This window comes from Pinus tabuliformis, chromosome 2_2, assembly GCF_031772625.1.
Source record: "Pinus tabuliformis cultivar Carrire ecotype Pingquan chromosome 2_2, CPIR1, whole genome shotgun sequence".
In the NCBI taxonomy this organism is placed as follows: Eukaryota; Viridiplantae; Streptophyta; class Pinopsida; order Pinales; family Pinaceae; genus Pinus; species Pinus tabuliformis.
In genome coordinates this window covers 365101943-365107942 of record NC_142300.1, presented here as the reverse complement: position 1 = coordinate 365107942, position 6000 = coordinate 365101943, and positions in this window count along the sequence as shown.

The window sequence follows — 6000 nt, the reverse complement described above, 5'->3', positions numbered from 1 at the left end:
CATTTCCCTTTTGCATCATTTCCCAAGAATATTCCTTTTATCCCAGTTTACAAGACTGACGCTAGTGCTAAATTCCTTTCTCGCACCGATTTGCAGGGTTTAAAACTGAGCCTAGTGCCATACGACACAAGTGAGCCCTTCATCACTCGTGCCAATCCTCTTTTGGTAAGTTTTTTAAATATGGAGTCGAAGCTTCGTAACAAAAGTCTGGTAAATGGTGGGGCTAGATAGAGTCGAGGAATTCAGTTTGGGCTCCTTTCCCCTATTAATATGGAACAAACCCAAGAGATAAGGCCTCTCCCATAATAAGAGGAACCATCTCCCCTCCATCAAAGCTATATAAAATCCTCCTTTTCCAAGCTGAACTAGTCTTTTTTGGAGCTTGAATAACTAGTAAGATATGTATAGATTTTTGCCTTCTAGTTTCTGTGTGTAAAAGGAGAATAGTGTGTTTGGTTTGGTTTGGAACTAAAGGGAAGAAGCCTTAAACTCCCATTGTTGAGGCTAACCATGAGATGTTAGAAGTGGTGTTGGAACCTGAATATGTTGGAGGAGACCTGCAACGTCAAGGCTTTGGTTGTATCTCTTTTTGAGATTTATATCAATACAACTAATGATTTATTTCCTACATTGAGTGTCATATTACATTTAATGGCTTAAGATTGCTTGGATTTTTAAGTAAATTGAATGTTGTTGTATGCTATTACATTTTCCATTGTCTCTTGTGTATTTTTTTAATGTATTTGAAGGAGAATAACTCAAAGAAAGCTGGAGCAAAGGAGCGAGGTCATCATCAAGCGAAGTAGTGTTCTAAGAGGTAGGCCCTCTTATTCGATTCTAGTTTAAGGAAGTTTTCATTAGGTTGTTCTATTTGCGTCTAGACCCACTCTAGGGCTAGAGGGATCACCTCTATCCGTAGAGGAGATTTACCTACTCCACAAATTGGTGAATCCATTGGGGAGCCATCCCTCTCTTTTGATTGTTTTTTTCATTTCATGGTTTGTGTGAACTTTTGTAGTATCACCACTTCCCTTTGGTTTTCTCTGCTTTGCCTGGTTTACTGCTTTGAGTCTGAAATTTATAATGGTAGGTCTAGTTTTGGCCTTTGAAAATTTTTATTTTTTTCTTGAAATCCTCGATCGGCGTGTTTAATTTTATGATAGTCACGTCGACCACTGCGAATTTCTCTAAAATAGTCACATCGTCCCCCCTCGTGGCACTTGTTGTCAGCTAGGCAATCGTGCCAATTCCTGTAGGTGAAGATTAGGGTTTCTCCTAAATCATAACCAATGTGTCTTGCCCTCTTAATTTCTACCTCTTAGCCTATTTTTCCTGTGTTCTCCCTGACTAGAAAGATTCATTAGCTTGGTTTGTGTGCTTGTTTGGTTTGATATTTCCCTGCTTGATTTTTTAGTCTTTGAATGGTTTGTGACCCTAGGGCAACTAGGTCGTTTTCCATTCAGTTGTTTGTGTGCTCAACAAGTCAAGTTGTTGCTTAGCTGCTCCATGCATTTTGTGTTCTAATTCTTTTTGTTTCTTTGGTTTCAATTGAACAAGTTTGAAAAGTTTCGTTTGCTCCTTGGTTGGTTGAACATCTCTTTATGAGCATAGATTACAATTTCTAGTCTTGTTTCTATTGAGTCTTTGCATGGTTGATTTGGAAAAAAATTCTCTTTTTTGTGCTTTGCATATGATTAATGTTCATTGTTTGAAATTTTTTCATTGAAGTGTTTATATGAGAGATTCATTTTTTTTCATTCCATTGAAAAATACATAATTATAGTTTGTTGAATCAATATGTTGCATTAAGTAAAATCATTGAAATCTAGAATTGCATCATCATTTTGCATTCGAAAGGAAATGAACTTCTTTTACAATTGAAAGAACTACTTAAAGTGCATTTGACAAGAAGATAGGAAGTGGAAAGATTTTTTTTTTCATTATTTTGTTTTCAAAAAGCGAAGTAGTGAAGAGTCATCTTGTTTTCAATTTCTTGTTTGTTGCATTAATTGTTTTCTCTACTCTCATTAGTGTAAACATTCATTGAATTGAAAGGGTTTTGTCTCATTTAGCTGCATGTAGGAGTTTTTCCGAGTCACATCGTTAGGGCTTGAAAACTGAGACATAATTTCAAGATAAACTTTAAAATGTATTCAATTAACCTAAGGTGCATTTGAAACCTAACACTCACATTTTAGAGATCTAGGATAGAGATGTGTTGCAGCGTCTTTAAACCTAGCAGTTGTTGTTCACTTCGGCACTAGACAATGCTAGTACGAACTTGTTCTCCCCATATCGTCGCGTGTATAAAGGGAGACCCCACTAGGTTTGTAATCCTTTATCCATAGGAAGCTGAGCTTGCCGACTTGTAAACATGATACACTGAACACAACATTCGGGGAGATTTCCTGCGCATACTTCTCAATTCGCCAGGAGGTATTTTGCAGTTCATGATTACCTAGTAATCCTTTTGCCTAGATTATCCTGAGTATTCATTTTTGTCTTTTTTACTCTCTAAATCTGAAAGATCATCGAGCACTTGTCCTTTCGATCTTGTTCAAACTGAAAGTGATAGAGTCATCTTTTCCTTTTTCTCGACTCTTAAAACATGAAAAGGCACCAGTCTGTTTCGGAATCTTAAAAAATTATTACCCACGATCACATCACATTTCTGATAGTCTTATTCTAGACCACATCATGAGTATACCTTTAATACATTTTGAAGAAGAAGTGAAATTAATCTCTTTTTCTCTTTTTTCTTGAGAAAAAGTCATCGTGGCAAGACCATTAGGTTCGCATAGTTCTTCTTCCACTCCTCCATCTGAAAGATCATCTGAGGAGCTTCTTCTCGAACTGTTGCAGTCACTCGAGGATCAAGGAGTTGAATTTGGAATTGCTTTGAGTATTCAACCTTTTTCATCTCATCCTCCCCCATCAGATATTGGGTCGCCTTACGAATCTGGCCCGGAATCTTCGACTAATCCTATCGAGATTCCCTAAAGGTTGGCAAGGATTGGTTGTTTTCCCTCTGAATCCTTTGTTCAATCCTGTTGTGATATCATTGCAACATCCATACAATCCGTACGATCAACTGGGTATTTATTTGGAATTATACCCTCTAACATCTTTGGTTGTCTGTCGCCATTTGTTTCCACCCATGGAATCAAAAGGCAATATTCCAGTCTCCTCTCCGGGACACTCAGAGGTTTTTGCTACACACACTCCTCACATTGTTAATGAACAGGGATATAAATTCTCTCCTGAAGGTTTCCCTTAAGTCCACCAACCCCTGAAGGTCAGCAAGGATTGGTTGTTTTCTGCCGAATCCTTTGTTTGATCCTGTTGTGATATCACTGCAAGATCCATACAATCCATACGATCAACCGAGCATTCTTTTGGAATTATACCCTCGAACATCTTTGGTTGTCTGTCGTCATTTGTTTCCACCCATTGAGTCAAAAGGCGATATTCCAGTCTCCTCTCTGGGTCACATAGAGGTTTCTTCTACACACACTCCTCACATCGTTGATGAACAAGGATATCAATTCCCTCTTGAAGGTTTCCCTTACATGGGAAGCATTCCGACCAGCATTTACCTTGAGCATAGCGTGCCTTCATTGCCGCATGGCTATACCTCTCTAGCTCAGTTGGTGTCAGACACTCCTAGTGATTCGTCGTTGTATCACAACCCTATTTGGTCGTCTAGAGTTATGCCTACCTCAGGTCTATTCATTTAGAACCCAAACTCTCAACCGATTGTGCATTCTGTAGTGACATTAGCTCTAGTGCAACCCATCATTCTGAATCCACTCGTTTCTTCATTTCAAGTTACTCTTCCAGTTCAACTGATGGTTTCGAGTCAATTCTATGTAAGTTCTTCGACCCCTCTAGTAAGTGGACATGCTATCCCACCACCTAGGGGGGAAACCTGAATATTTCCATGATGTCTAGCGCAACCAATGTGAGTGGCTCACAAGCTCACATGGTCGGGATGAACTAGCCCTCTTCCGATGCTATTCCAAACCCTGTTGGTCCTTCTGGATCGAGTAATGTCCAATACCAGCAGCCAAACCTTGTTGGTCCGCCTAGGTCAAGTAACGTCTAGTACTAATAGCCATATGTGGCTCAGGGTCCATTCCAACCTCCTTATGTTCCATATGGTTCACAAGTGATGGTAAATCCACCTTACATCCCTCAAGCTGGACCCTATGTTTAGCCTGGCTTATCCATCGTGCCTGGTGGATATGGCCAAATCCAATTTGGGAATTTTCAAGGTATTTCTCCAAGAACTGTTCAAGTAGCCTTGCCACAACAAGGGAAACCCTTACAGCAGCAAGGGAAACCTTCGCAGCTACAAGGGCCACCTTTGCAGCAACAAGGAAAACTGCAACAACCGTAGGGGAAACCCTTGCAGCTGTGCCTGCGTCTACAAAGTTTGTTGCGGCAAGGTTAGAATTCTCGCTCTTCCCAACCTAAGCCTTCACAAGGTCAACCTCTTCAGCTGCAAGGACAACCCTTGCAGTAATAAGGTCAACCCGGGCAACAGCAACCCTTGTACTCATATCAACAGGGTCTATCTTTGCAAGGCCAAGGTCAAGTCCTGCAGCAGCAGGCTCAAAATCCCTATATCCAAGGGAAACAGGTTCAGAATCCTTATGTCCAAGGGCCGTAGGTGAAAAATCCTTATGTCCAAGGGCAGAAGGTTCAAAAACCTTATGTCCAGGGGCAGAAGGTGTAAAATTTGTTTGTCCAAGGCTAACAGGCTCAACAACCTTTTAACCCGTATGTTTCTTATCAACATCCTATGGCCAGACAATATCAAGGCTACCCAGGTTAGAATCCTCCCTACGGGAAAGGTAACCTATAGTGGGGGAAAAATCAAATGCCATATGGACAAAATCCTCCACTATGGGGACAAAATCCTTATCAACAAGGATGGGTTCTGCAATCTAGGCCTACTCAGAGGCCCCAAATGCCTTTCTTGGTCACATTGGAGCTACCAGATGTTTCTAGACTCATGAATGATCCAATTCTTCATTTTCCATACTGGCCTCCAGTTCCATCCAAGATTCTAAGTGATCGTACGAAGTTTGAGGGAAAAGCGAGAGAGGATCCACAAGCCCACGTGATGATGTATCACCTCTAGTGCTCTTCTAATTCGTACGTTGATGATTCCATTTGTCTTCAAATTTTTTATCGAACCCTCACAGGTGTTGTAGCCAAGTGGTACATCGAATTTCCTCTAGGTACTTACCATGACTTTAACACTCTTGCTATGGCTTTGCTCATACATTTTGAGCTGCCAGTTCGGTATGAAAGTGGCACCCATCTGCTTACGTCCCTTAAGCAAGACACTACGACACATATCTCCGATCACATCCATGAATGGAGGCGTCGACGTTGCCTGATCAAGTTTGAAATTGCTGAGCATTTGTTGATTGAATGGTTTACCAAGTCATTCATCAAAAAAATTGTTGACGACATAGCTATGGGTGGATGTGTCATTGAAGAACAAGCCATTGTGCATGCCCAGTATCTAGACCTCATCTACTCGCAATCTAGCACGTTATATGATATGTTACCCGATGCCCCCAAATCATCATCTGATCTGGAAACATCGAAGTCTTCGGCTACACCTCCTATTGATGGAGTAATTGGTTTAGTGTCCCAGACCCCTGCAAAGTCTTCTTCCAAGCAAAAGTTTCTCTCAAACAATGCTTCCAATGATTCCTCCCGAAATTCACCTGGTCCTCGTAAAACCTCTGAGGTTCACGCTATCAAGTCTACCATAGCGGACAAATCCTCTAAAGGTAAAAATAAAGGCAAAGGAAAGTCCAAAGCCGATGCCCAAAAATAGGGCCCTTCTAAGGTGTCTGCTGGTGATGCTTCTCAAAGGAAGCCCATGTATCCATGCCTCATCTGTGAGGAGGATCACTACACTAAAGATTGTCCCTGATGATCTAAAGTTAGTTGTTTTCTCAAAGGGACCCCAGCTGTCCT